Consider the following 12,174-nt stretch of genomic DNA (forward strand, 5'->3'; position numbering starts at 1 on the left):
AACGTCCTGACTGATGTCTTGAGATGTTGCTTCAATATATCCACATAATTTTCCTGCCTCATGATGACATCTGTTTTGTGAAGTGCACCATTCCCTCCTACAGCAAAGCACCCTCACAACATGATGCTGCCACCCACGTGCTTCACGGTTGGGATGGTGTTCTTCGGCATGCAAGCCTCCCCCTTTTTCAAGTTTTATTGGGTGCACACACACAGACAAGCACACTTGTATTGATTGATTTGGCCAACATTACTGTACTAGAATCAGACCTCTTGGCCCAAGGGATGCTGCTGCTATACCTCAGATACATAGACATTCCTAATATGTCACAGAACTTCGAGGTATATCCACTTCTCCATCTTTCCATCTAACATTAATGATTGACATGATATTTGGACATCAACATTAAGCAAAAGGTTTATGGATATTTGTGTTGAATTGATAAACCAGTGACTGCTGCTGTTAGATGGAAAAAGTGCAGCCAGAGGGAGATTTTTTAAATTAATTTAACCAGGCAAGTCAGTTAAGAACAAATTCTTATTTACAATGACAGCCTAGGAACAGTGGGGTAACTGCCTTGTTCAGGGGCAGAATGACAGATTTTTAACTTGTCAGCTCGGGGATTCGATCTAGCAACCTTTCGGTGACTGGCCAGGTCCTTATAACCAGATAATTACAAAGACTCTGTATATTCAGCTTCTGCTCACTGAAATGCCCCCAATTCATGAGTAGAAAATCCTAGAGTTTGCCTCGTCATACTGAACGAGGGCTCCCTCTTGAGGTCATGTATTCTACTGTAGAAAAATGTTCTGAGATCTGCTGCTTTGAATTTTGAAACGTCTGCCTTGTACTTACCTTCTGTCTCTGTTTCTCTCGCTCTCTTCTCACTCACTCACTCTGTATACAGGAGAGAAGTTTGAGCTGCATGCGGGAACAGAGTCCACTCCCAGCGTCGTAGTCCACGTGTGCGATAGCGACACAGAGGAGGAGGAAGAGGAACCAAAGAATTGCCCCAAACCAAAAATCATCCAGACCCGGCGCCCTGACCTTCCTGTGTCCAACTGAACTCTGTCCCCCTGCCACTTCCTGCCGTAACATCCTCGTGTGGAGGAAGGAGAATTTGACCCCCCCATCTCTCTCACAGGAACATTCCCCATGTTCAGCCTTCCCGCCTTAAGGCTGTCCGCCTGGGCCAGAGGGGGAGTGATCTCTGTTCCTCGTCCTCGCCGACATACAGCCGTTGATGTGCTACATGTATGATCACAGAGTTTGTTTCCGTCCACTATCATTTTCACTTTTCTAGTTGCAGCCACCATGCCCTCAGTGATTGGTTCCTCTCTTTATGATTCTGTTGATGTAACGTCACACAGTTAGCAGTGATGGGGCAGCACCTTGCTTTGAGCTCTTAGCGGTTGTGGTGCATGCCAGTTTAAAGAAGCCCATAGGTCGCCTTTATGGACTGTTTGCTGGACGTGTGTTAGCTTTGCTCTCGCACCACTGCGTATGTACCACAAGCACTAATGATGAATAGCACTTCTCTCATCAGGGCATGTTAGCCACTGAGGTGGTGAGGGACTGGCGCTGCATGAATTGAAGTAACCCTAAGGAATATTATAAATACTTAATACTTAAAGTTGTCAGAGGTTGTTCCTCATGTTGTCAGTGCTGTTTGTTGACCATGGGATTTTTTTATCTTGCCAATGCATGCACTGGTCTGATACAGTTTGTGTATTTACTTTGCTCCGTTTGCTGTATGTAACTGTCAATGTGACCTCTCTCTCTTCTCTAACTTCTCTCTCTCCTCCCTGGTTGTTCTGGCTATCGGTGTTCTTCACAGAAAACAATGTTTAAACCTGTTACAAGCCATGCGCCTTCAAGTGAAAACATTATGTACAGTGATATTTCTCTGATTTTTTCCTCAATGTGAATTTTTCTGTGTCTATGTCTTGTCCCTGACAGTCTGTTTTAAAGGAAGAGGGGAAAAAAGTGAACTAAGAAAATAAACAGAATGGCCTTATAGCCACCTTTTCCTCATAGGGAAAAAAATGGATAGCCAATCAGATGTCATCACGTGAAGACAGTCTATAAAGTGCATGGTTACATTTTTATAGAGATATTGTGTTGTTTGAGAACAGTGGTTCAGGCATGGGGTTTCCTTGCAGTCCTTGCAGTGTTTGTGTGCTTCTGTAGAGAGCGAGAAAGAAACATTTATTCAAACTCATAAGGAATAAGAAAATGCATCACAACGATCTTGTGAGGATGAAAAGAAAACAACTTATTATGTTACACAAAATGTTCCAAGTGCTATTACACAGTTTCTGTGAAAATGGTCAAGGGGAATGACACTCACTCACACAATCATTTTTGTTTCCCTTTGTGTGTTTTGTTGAGTTTTTCCTGTGTTGGTTCAATGAGTGTCTTGGTATGCCTGAATAACTTATAGGACTTAGAACAAGCTATGTACAAAATGCTTTTAAAATGCCCTGTCTGTTTGTGGAGAACTGGCGTTGTGATCAGTTTTCTATTGGCCCTTCCTGTTTTAGACACTACACCAACACTGAGATTCTACATTTTTTTGACACACTGATTCCACCCTGGTGCTTTTCTACACTCTAGCCACTCAGACTGTAACCTCACACTGTCTGTCATTTCAATCCCGATCTCTGATGATGATGATAAATCCAATGGTCTGATTTGATGACCCAGTTCAAAGTGTGCTGATTGATAATATGGTTTACTTCACCAAGCTCCAGTAGGTTGCGTTAAATGCCCTTTTCTTCTACCTGCAATATTTTCCCATCTGCTTATAATTGACGTTTAAAGCAGATCAAATGTTGTTGGTAATAATGAGCCACTATCCTTTTTGAAAGTCACAGACATCAAATGAAATTGAATATGGTCCCTATCTATTTCTAAAAACACCAGGTTTGATTCATGTAATATTTCTTTCTTTCAAAAGGTTGGGGTAACAGTAGTTCTTCGTCCTTGTTTTGTTTCGTACATGCTGGTTTTAAGACACTCTTCCCTCACTGCATTTATCTGATGGTTACCAACAACACAATAACATGCCCCTCTCCGAATGATGTACTACAGCCACCATTACAACCCAAAATGAGGTGACTTGTATACATGCAATGACTTTGTTTCTAGATGTTGGTGTTTTTCGCCTAGACCCCTGGTCTGTTGAATCTGCCCTATAAGCTTGTCCTGCAGTCATATCCTTAAACATAAACACAGTAAGAATTCTGCATGTTGTCAATATGTACCTGTATGTGACTCAAAATGTCCAGATATTTGTATTTTACAGATTTTTTTTTTTCATTTATTTTTTAAATCATATTATTCTCTGTTTTCTTCTGAGAGTCTGTTGGATTGGGAAGTAGTATCAGTGATGGGGGGGAACCAATATCTGTATTGTGTAAAACTTGTGCAACACCTTCAATGTACTTGTCATTCTACATGTACAACCTGCCTGCCTACACTAAGAATACATATCTGTATATATTAATCAATACTATTTTTACTGCATTTTTGTACAAATATTCATGGTAGCCATGTAAAAGTAGTTGACATGATTCTACGGTAGTATTAAAAGAGTTTGGTTTTAATGCATTGTCTTGTTTTTAATGTGTCCTATTGTTGCTTATAGGCCTACTGATTTTATAGGAAAATAAGGGGAAAAAGTCTACATCCCCTCCCCAGCCCCCATTTACTAAGAGATTTGACTCCCATCTTGACTCCTCCATTCTCCTAACCTTCATTCAATCACTTTCCCTTCCTTGTGCATCATCAGTGTGTAAGACTAGTCACGGCCAATTTCAGTGTCAATGTCAATTTAAATTGTATTTCTCAAGAGCTATCATCATTATACAGTGTTTAATTTTTAACAAAGAGGACATCACTGTGATAAACAATGTTCATCTCTCTCTCGTTCCTTATCGCTTTATCGGCTGTTGGAGAGCGCTTGTTATTCCCCTCACTTAAATGTTGCTGTGGGTTTTCTAGGGCAATGCTGTCGCAACAGACATCAATCATTGTTGCCCTCCCCTTCTATCAGTCTTCTACAATATGACACTGATGTTCAGTCAGGCTACAGGCTATGTTTATGTAGGCTTAAACTTTAGAGGGCTAAGTGCTGTGTTGATGGGGTGAACAGGGTCAAAGCAGTTATTTACAACAGTCTGAAAGTACATAAAAAGTGGTGTCTTGACTCCCCCTCCTCTCCTCCGTCTCCTGCCTCCTCAGCTGGTCGGTCTAGTGCCAAGATGAAGGTGTGTTTGGCCCTGACATCCAGACATGAAGCACTCTAACTGGCTCCCATATACAGTGGGTTCCTAAATTATTGACACCCTTGATAAGGAGGAGCAAAAATGACTGTGTAAAATAAATAATTCAAATACTGAGCTATGGGTAACTGCCAAAAATAAAGGAAACCCCAACATAGTGTCTTAATAGCGTATTGGGTCACCATGAGCCAGAACAGCTTCAATGCACCTTGGCATAGATTTTATAAGTGTCGAAATCTATCGGAAGGATGTGATACTATTCTTCCATGACAAATTCCATCATTTAGGTGTTTTGTTGATGGTGGTGGAAAACATTGTCTCAGGTGCCGCTCCAGAATCTCCCGTAAGTGTTCAATTGGGTTGAAATCTGGTGACTTGAGACGGCCATGGCGTATGGTTTTCATGCTTATCAAACCATTTAGTGACCACTCGTGCCCTGTGGAGTGGGGGTGGGGGGGGGGAGGGCATAGTCATCCTATGGAGGCATAGCCATGGTAGCCAAAATAATGGTCTTCCCAACATCTTCCCAGCACCTGCTTTCAATATACTTTGTATCCCTAATTTACTCAAGTGTTTCCATTATTTTAGCAGTTACCTGTATATTGTATGCTCCCCAAAAATTGGGAAATTATATTATTTTATACGAATGCAATTGCTCAGGGAAAGAGATTTTGTTTAAACAAGTAATATAATTTTTCTCAAAAAGGTAGTGGTCAAAATGACTGACACCCCTGTTTTCAATAATTCACCTTGCGAGTATAGAGCCCCACAGTGGAGGTGTCATAATATCCATAAAACCTAGCGGTCAGACAGGGAAATGGTTCCAATATTTTTTCCACCATTCATCTTTCCCTTATGGAATTTTAGAAACACTTAAAATAAGGGCTGTGCTTCGTGTAGGCTTATCCTGTCGTGATGTTTTGATAATCATGTAAAGCAAGACTACAAATCCCTGCAAGCTTCTGCACGTCATCTCCAGCTGACACCTTTGCCAACAGGTAATATGTCAATTTAAAACTTGCACAAGACAGTTCACAGATTTGACAGTTTAAAGACATGTAGCCAATTTATTCATTACTAAATTTAGCTAATATTAGATAGTTAATCCAGAGATTCTTACCTTTGCCTCGATTCGGCAGTCTCATCCAGATCATAATGGCATTTGTAGTTCTTTATGATAGCCACATCAGCAGCTAATTAGCATTATATTTTTTGTGGGTAAATACAGGTGAATATATTGATAAAAATCACCTTGTCCAAGAAAGATTTACACGGTTATCAAAACGTCATGTCAGGGTAGGCCTATACGAAACACAGCCTTTATTTTAAGTGTTTGGTGGAAAAACTATTAGAACCATTTCCTCGTTTAACCGCTAGGTTTTATGGGTAGTATGACTCATTCTGTGGTACTCCATACTGGCACTGAGCCTTTTTCTAACATGCTTTATGAGTTGGTGAACACATTGGGTGGAATCCTTGCCTGGAAACCGACGTTGAATTCACATCGGGCAGAAATTAGCGTTTGAATCAGGAAAGTTTCCTCTCACGACCTCTACAAGCCAGAATGTTGAATAAAATTATATTTTAACGTACTTTACCAGTTCACATTCCTACCGCCAAAAGGACCAACCACATGGACAACCGGTAAAGTATGTTGAAATATCATTTTATTCAGCATTCTGGCTTACAGAGGTTGTGAGAGGAAACTTTCCTGATTCATTTCTGTTCATGTTCATTTCTGCCCGACATAGAATTCAATGCAATTCAACGTCGGGTTTCCAGGCAAGGAGGGATCTTAGACCATTCCTCCATACAGAATCCTTACAGATCCTTGATATCCTTTGTGTGCGCTTATGGACTGCCCTCTCAATTCAAACCACAGGTTTTCAATGGGTTTCAAGTCCGGAGAATGATATGCCCATTTCAAAAAGTTGCTTTTGTGGCCAATTAATCATTTCTTTGTGGATTTTGAAGTGTGCTTGGGGTCATTGTCTTGCTGGAAGATCCACTTGCGGCCAACTTTCAGCCTCCTGGCAGAGGCAACCAGGTTTTTAACTAAAATGTCCTGGTACTTGGTAAAGTTCATGATACCGTTGACCTTAACAAGGGCCCCCAGGACCAGTGGAAGCAAAATAGCTCCCTAACATCAAAGATCAACCACTGTGTTTTACAGTAGGTACTGGGTTCTTTTCTGCTCATGCGTTCTCATTCAGATGACAAACCCACCACTGGTGTGTGTGGCCAAAGAGATATATTTGTGTCATCTAACAAATGTAAACGCCTGGAGTCTGCTAAACGGAATTGGCACTTAAATTGGAACAGGTGCTTTGGTCAGATGACATGAAAATAGATCTCTTTGGCCATGCACACCAGTGGTGGGTTTTGTGTCGAAATGGTGAATGCATAAGCAGAAAAGAACCCTGTAAAATATGGTTCAGTCTAACTGTGTCTGCAAATAAAGTCTTTGACTAGCTCTATTCACAGTGACAGTATAACTTCTTGGACATCAGCTCAGTAAGGTGTGGTGTACTGTCCTCTAGAGGAGACATGTAGAACCCACAGGCTTGGACTATAGGGTGAGAAGAATGCCTGCTTATGGTCACAACAGTGATATCAATATTGCCAAATTTAAAACATTCACCAGGGTTGGAAAGTAAAATAGTTTTCTTGTAGGGTTAGGATTAGAGTTTGGGTTAGTGTTACTCCTGTAAGTACAATGTAGTACCAGTCTAGGGTTAGAATTAGTGCTATAGTTGTAGGTGCATTGTATTACCAGTCTACGGGTTAGGGTTAGTGTTACACTAACCCTAACCATAACCATAATCCTTAAACATACATTATAGTACAGCATAAGCACTCACCCCCTTCTATTTCATTGCGTAATACAAATTCACAGCAGTAGAAATAAATCAAGTTGCAATATATGCATGGGCCACTGGGGGGCAGTAAACACCTTCCCATTTTATAGGCTGACAGTTTTAGGGCCAAGTTTAAGCAACTGAGATTAGATTTTATGGGCGTTATTAAAAGGAATGATCATATCATCATGAAGTGAAATGCCACCATGAAGTAGTTAGTCTATGACTGCCTGTTTTCATGAAGATAATGTTGAAACCCCACTATAGTGCTATTATGGCATGGGTCCTCAGATCCTCAAAAGGTTCTACAGCTGCACCATCAAGAGCATCCTGACTGGTTGCATCACTGCCTGGTATGGCAACTGCTCGGCCTTAGACCGCAAGGCACTACAGAGTGTAGTGCGAACGGCCCAGTACATCACTGGGGCCAAGCTTCCTGCCATCCAGGACCTCTATACCAGGCGGTGTCAGAGGAAGGCCCAAAAAATGGTCAAAGACTCCAGCCACCCTAGTCATAGACTGTTCTCTCTGCTACCGCACAGCAAGCGGTACCGGAGTGCCAAGTCTAGGTCCAAGAGGCTTCTAAACAGCTTCTACCCCCAAGCCATAAGACTCGTGAACACCTAATCAAATGGCAACCCAGACTATTTGCATTGCCCTCTCCCCCTCGTTTACACCTCTGCTACTCTCTGTTGTTATCATCTATGCATAGTCACTTTAATAACTCTACCTATATGTACATATTATCTCAACTAACCGGTGCCCCCGCACATTGACCCCCTGTATATAGTCTCGCTTTTGTTATTTTACTCCTGCTCTTTAATTACTTGTTACTTGTATATCTTATTCTTATCCGTATAATCCGTATTTCAACTGCATTGTTGGTCAGGGACTCGTAAGTAAGCATTTCACTGTAAGGTCTACACCCGTTGTATTCGGTGTATGTGACTAATACAATTTGATTTGATTTACGACAGATAGTGAACCACTGTACAAAATAATCATTTCAGACCAGCTCTAGCTGTTCCATTGCTCAAGTGTAGAAATATGTTTTGTAAAGATGTTGCATCATCTTTTGGTAAATGTGTGTGGGCGTATCAATGGTTGTTTTGGCGGGCGGTGCTGTGTGACTTTCTGTATGTGCATACATACAGGTACAGTTGAAGTCGGAAGTTTACATATACCTTAGCCAAATACATTTAAACTCAGTTTTTCACAATTCCTGACATTTAATCCTAGTGAAAATTCCCTGTTTTAGGTCAGTTACGATCACCACCTCATTTTAAGAATGTGAAATGTCAGAATAATAGTAGAGAGAATGATTTCTTTCAGCTTTTATTTCTCTCATCACATTCCCAGTGGGTCAGAAGTTTACATACAATAAATTAGTATTTGGTAGCATTGCCTTTAAATTGTTTAACCTGGGTCAAATGTTTCGGGTAGCCTTCCACAAGCTTCCCACAATAAGTTGGGTGAATTTTGGTCCATTCCTCCTGACCGAGCTGGTGTCAGGTTTGTAGGCCTCCTTGCTCGCACACACTTTTTCAGTTCTGCCCACAAATTTTCTATAGGATTGAGGTCAGGGCTTTGTGATGGCCACTCCAATACCTTGACTTTGTTGTCCTTAAGCCATTTTGCCACAACTTTGGAAGTATGCTTGGGGTCATTGTCCATTTGGGAAGACCCATTTACGACCAAGCTTTAACTTCCTGACTGATGTCTTGAGATGTTGCTTCAATATATCCACATAATTTTCTTTCATTATGATGCCATCTATTTTGTGAAGTGCACCAGTCCCTCCTACAGCAAAGCACCCCCACAACACGATGCTGCCACCCCCGTGCTTCACGGTTGGGATGGTATTCTTCGGCTTGCAAGCCTCCCCCTTTTTCCTCCAAACATAACAATGGTCATTATTGCCAAACAGTTGTATTTTTGTTTCATCAGACCAGAGGACATTTCTCCAAAAAGTACGATCTTTGTCCCCATGTGCAGTTGCAAACCGTAGTCTGGCTTTTTTATAGCGGTTTTGGAGCAGTGGCTTCTTCCTTGCTGAGCGGCCTTTCAGGTTATGTCGATATAGGACTCGTTTTAATGTGGATATAGATACTTTTTTACCCGTTTCCTCCAGCATCTTCACAGGGTCCTTTGCTGTTGTTCTGGGATTGATTTGCACTTTTCGCACCAAAGTACATTCATCTCTAGGAGACAGAACGCGTCTCCTTCCTGAGCGGTATGAAGGCTGCGTGGTCCCATGGTGTTTATACTTGCGTATAATTGTTTGTACAGATGAATGTGGTACCTTCAGGCGTTTGGAAATTGCTCCCAAGGATGAACCAGACTTGTGGAGTTCTCCAATTTCTTTTCTGAGGTCTTGGCTGATTTCTTTTGATTTTCCCATGACGTCAAGCAAAGAGGCACTGAGTTTGAAGGTAGGCCTTGAAATACATCCACAGGTACACCTCCAATTGACTCAAATGATGTCAATTTGCCTATCAGAAGCTTCTAAAGCCATGACACATATTTTCTGGAATTTTCCAAGCTGTTTAAAGTCACAGTCAACTTGTATGTAAACTTCTGACTCACTGGAATTGTGATACAGGGAATTATGAGTGAAATAATCTGTCTGTATGTAACGCTCGTCGTTAGGCGAAAGAGAGGAGGACCAAAATGCAGCGTGATGATTATCCATTTTAATGAACACGAATACTCTAACAAAACAACAAAACACGAGAACGAAACGAAACAGTCCTGAACGGTGAAAAATACAAAAACACAGGAACAGGAACAATCACCCTCAACCCACAATACAAAACAGGCTACCTGTCATGTGTAACAGGGTTATATTGGTGATTCCCCTTGCCACTTTATTGTTAAGCCAGTGGGTTTTTGGTTTTAGTTTTGTCTTGCCTTCACCTACTCAACATGGCATCTTATTGGCTGGTTTGCGTAGCTTGCTTACGAGGGGGGATGTTTCAGTTAGAATCGTCCCAGTGAACAAGCACCAAACCAGCGGTAAGTTGTTGGTTGCAAAGCACTGTACGTCAAAAGTGATTTTTATACTCCCAAGTGATGATTTAAATGTACAATTTATATCAATCGGTTTGTAAATGTTATTCGAACATCACACATAAGATGCAGTGTTTTTTGGAGAATATTGGTTGTGCATTTTGTTGTAAAGAATTCCCGCCAGTTCTAGCTAGCAACTTACTGTGTCTGGTGGGGGGGGTTCATATATTTTGTACAGTGCGTGAGTGCAGAGTTTGGATGGTGAGCCGTGCATTGCATGACGTGCAATTTTGTGCTGTTCCTATCAGGTACATTGTTAATGATATTATATTGTATATTGTAATTGTATTATTTTGGTAACTACGCCCAGTGAACAAGCACCAAACCAGCGTGCGTGAGTGCAGAGTTTGGATGGTGAGCCGTGCATTGCATGACGTGCAATTTTGTGCTGTTCCTATCAGAATAAATCTCCATGACTGGTGCTACACGTTGGAGTTCGTGTCGAGGATTGATTGTACACAACGCAAGAAGAGTACTGTTACACATGCACAAAGTAGATGTCCTAACAGACTTGCCAAAATTATAGTTTTTTTATTTTATTATTATTTTATTTTTATTTTTATTTTATCCCCTTTTCTCCCCAATTTTCGTGGTATCCAATCGCTAGTAATTACTATCTTGTCTCATCGCTACAACTCCCGTACGGGCTCGGGAGAGACGAAGGTCGAAAGCCATGCGTCCTCCGAAGCACAACCCAACCAAGCCGCACTGCTTCTTTAACACAGCGCGCCTCCAACCCGGAAGCCAGCCGCACCAATGTGTCGGAGGAAACACCGTGCACCTGGCCCCCTTGGTTAGCATGCACTGCGCCCGGCCCGCCACAGGAGTCGCTGGAGCGCGATGAGACAAGGATATCCCTACCGGCCAAACCCACCCTAACCCGGACGACGCTAGCCCAATTGTGCGTCGCCCCACGGACCTCCCGGTCGCAGCCGGCTGCGACAGAGCCTGGGCGCGAACCCAGAGACTCTGGTGGCGCAGTTAGCACTGCGATGCAGTGCCCTAGACCACTGCGCCACCCGGGAGGCCCAAAATTATAGTTTGTTGACAAGAAATTTGTGGAGTGGTTGAAAAATGAGTTTCAATGACTCAAACCTAAGTGTATGTAAACTTCCGACTTCAACTGTAACTGCCATATAGTTCACATCGGTTTTATGCTCATCAAACAACTCAGTGACCACTTGTGTCCTGTGGATGGAGGCATAGCCATGGTAGCCAAAATAATGGCCTTCCCAGCATTACCTGTACTTGAGAGCATGCTATGTAGCTCTCTGTTTTCAGTGCAACCATCTGTGTGTATGCCTGTTTGTGTGTGTGTGCTGTTACCATGCTCCAGTGCTCTGCCAGTTTCTGGTCCTGTATCCTGGGCCCCAGAGCCAGGCGAGCCTTGCCCAGGCTGCGGTGGCAGATTTGTGGCAGCTGAGGGAGAGGAGCGTGGTGCAGGAGCCACCTGGTCTGGGTCTGGGGATTAGCCCAGCTGGCTGGGCCTTCAGCTGCTTACTGAAACTGAAAAACGTCACATATCCCTCTGTCTGTTCGTTCATCCATCCATCCATCCATCCATCCAGCAGAACCATCACTGACACTCCTCCTTAAATAGAGTACATCAAAACCCAACCAAAAACCATGCTTATTGTAGAACTGCAACTCACCCTCCCAAACCCCACAACTAACTGGAGGTTCCTCTATCAGCTGTTGTAAACTACTGAAGAATAATTCAGCCCATTTCCTTGGGTTGTTGGCAACAGTAGTTTCTCTAATAGCTCTGTTCTAGCAGCAGCCCATTGTAAATGGCCATGATCACACAGTGTATTGGCACGCCGCTCGTTAGTGAAGAGAACCAAGGAGGACTACGTCAGAGGAGTCATCTCCTGCAAGGCATGGTAGTGTTGATGAGAGCTCAGCATAAAGGCTCTTGTTTGTTTGTGTCGGTTGTCAGTCAGCTCTTTAATTCAAGAGAT

The sequence above is a fragment of the Salvelinus namaycush genome, chromosome 29 (assembly GCF_016432855.1).
Source record: "Salvelinus namaycush isolate Seneca chromosome 29, SaNama_1.0, whole genome shotgun sequence".
In the NCBI taxonomy this organism is placed as follows: Eukaryota; Metazoa; Chordata; class Actinopteri; order Salmoniformes; family Salmonidae; genus Salvelinus; species Salvelinus namaycush.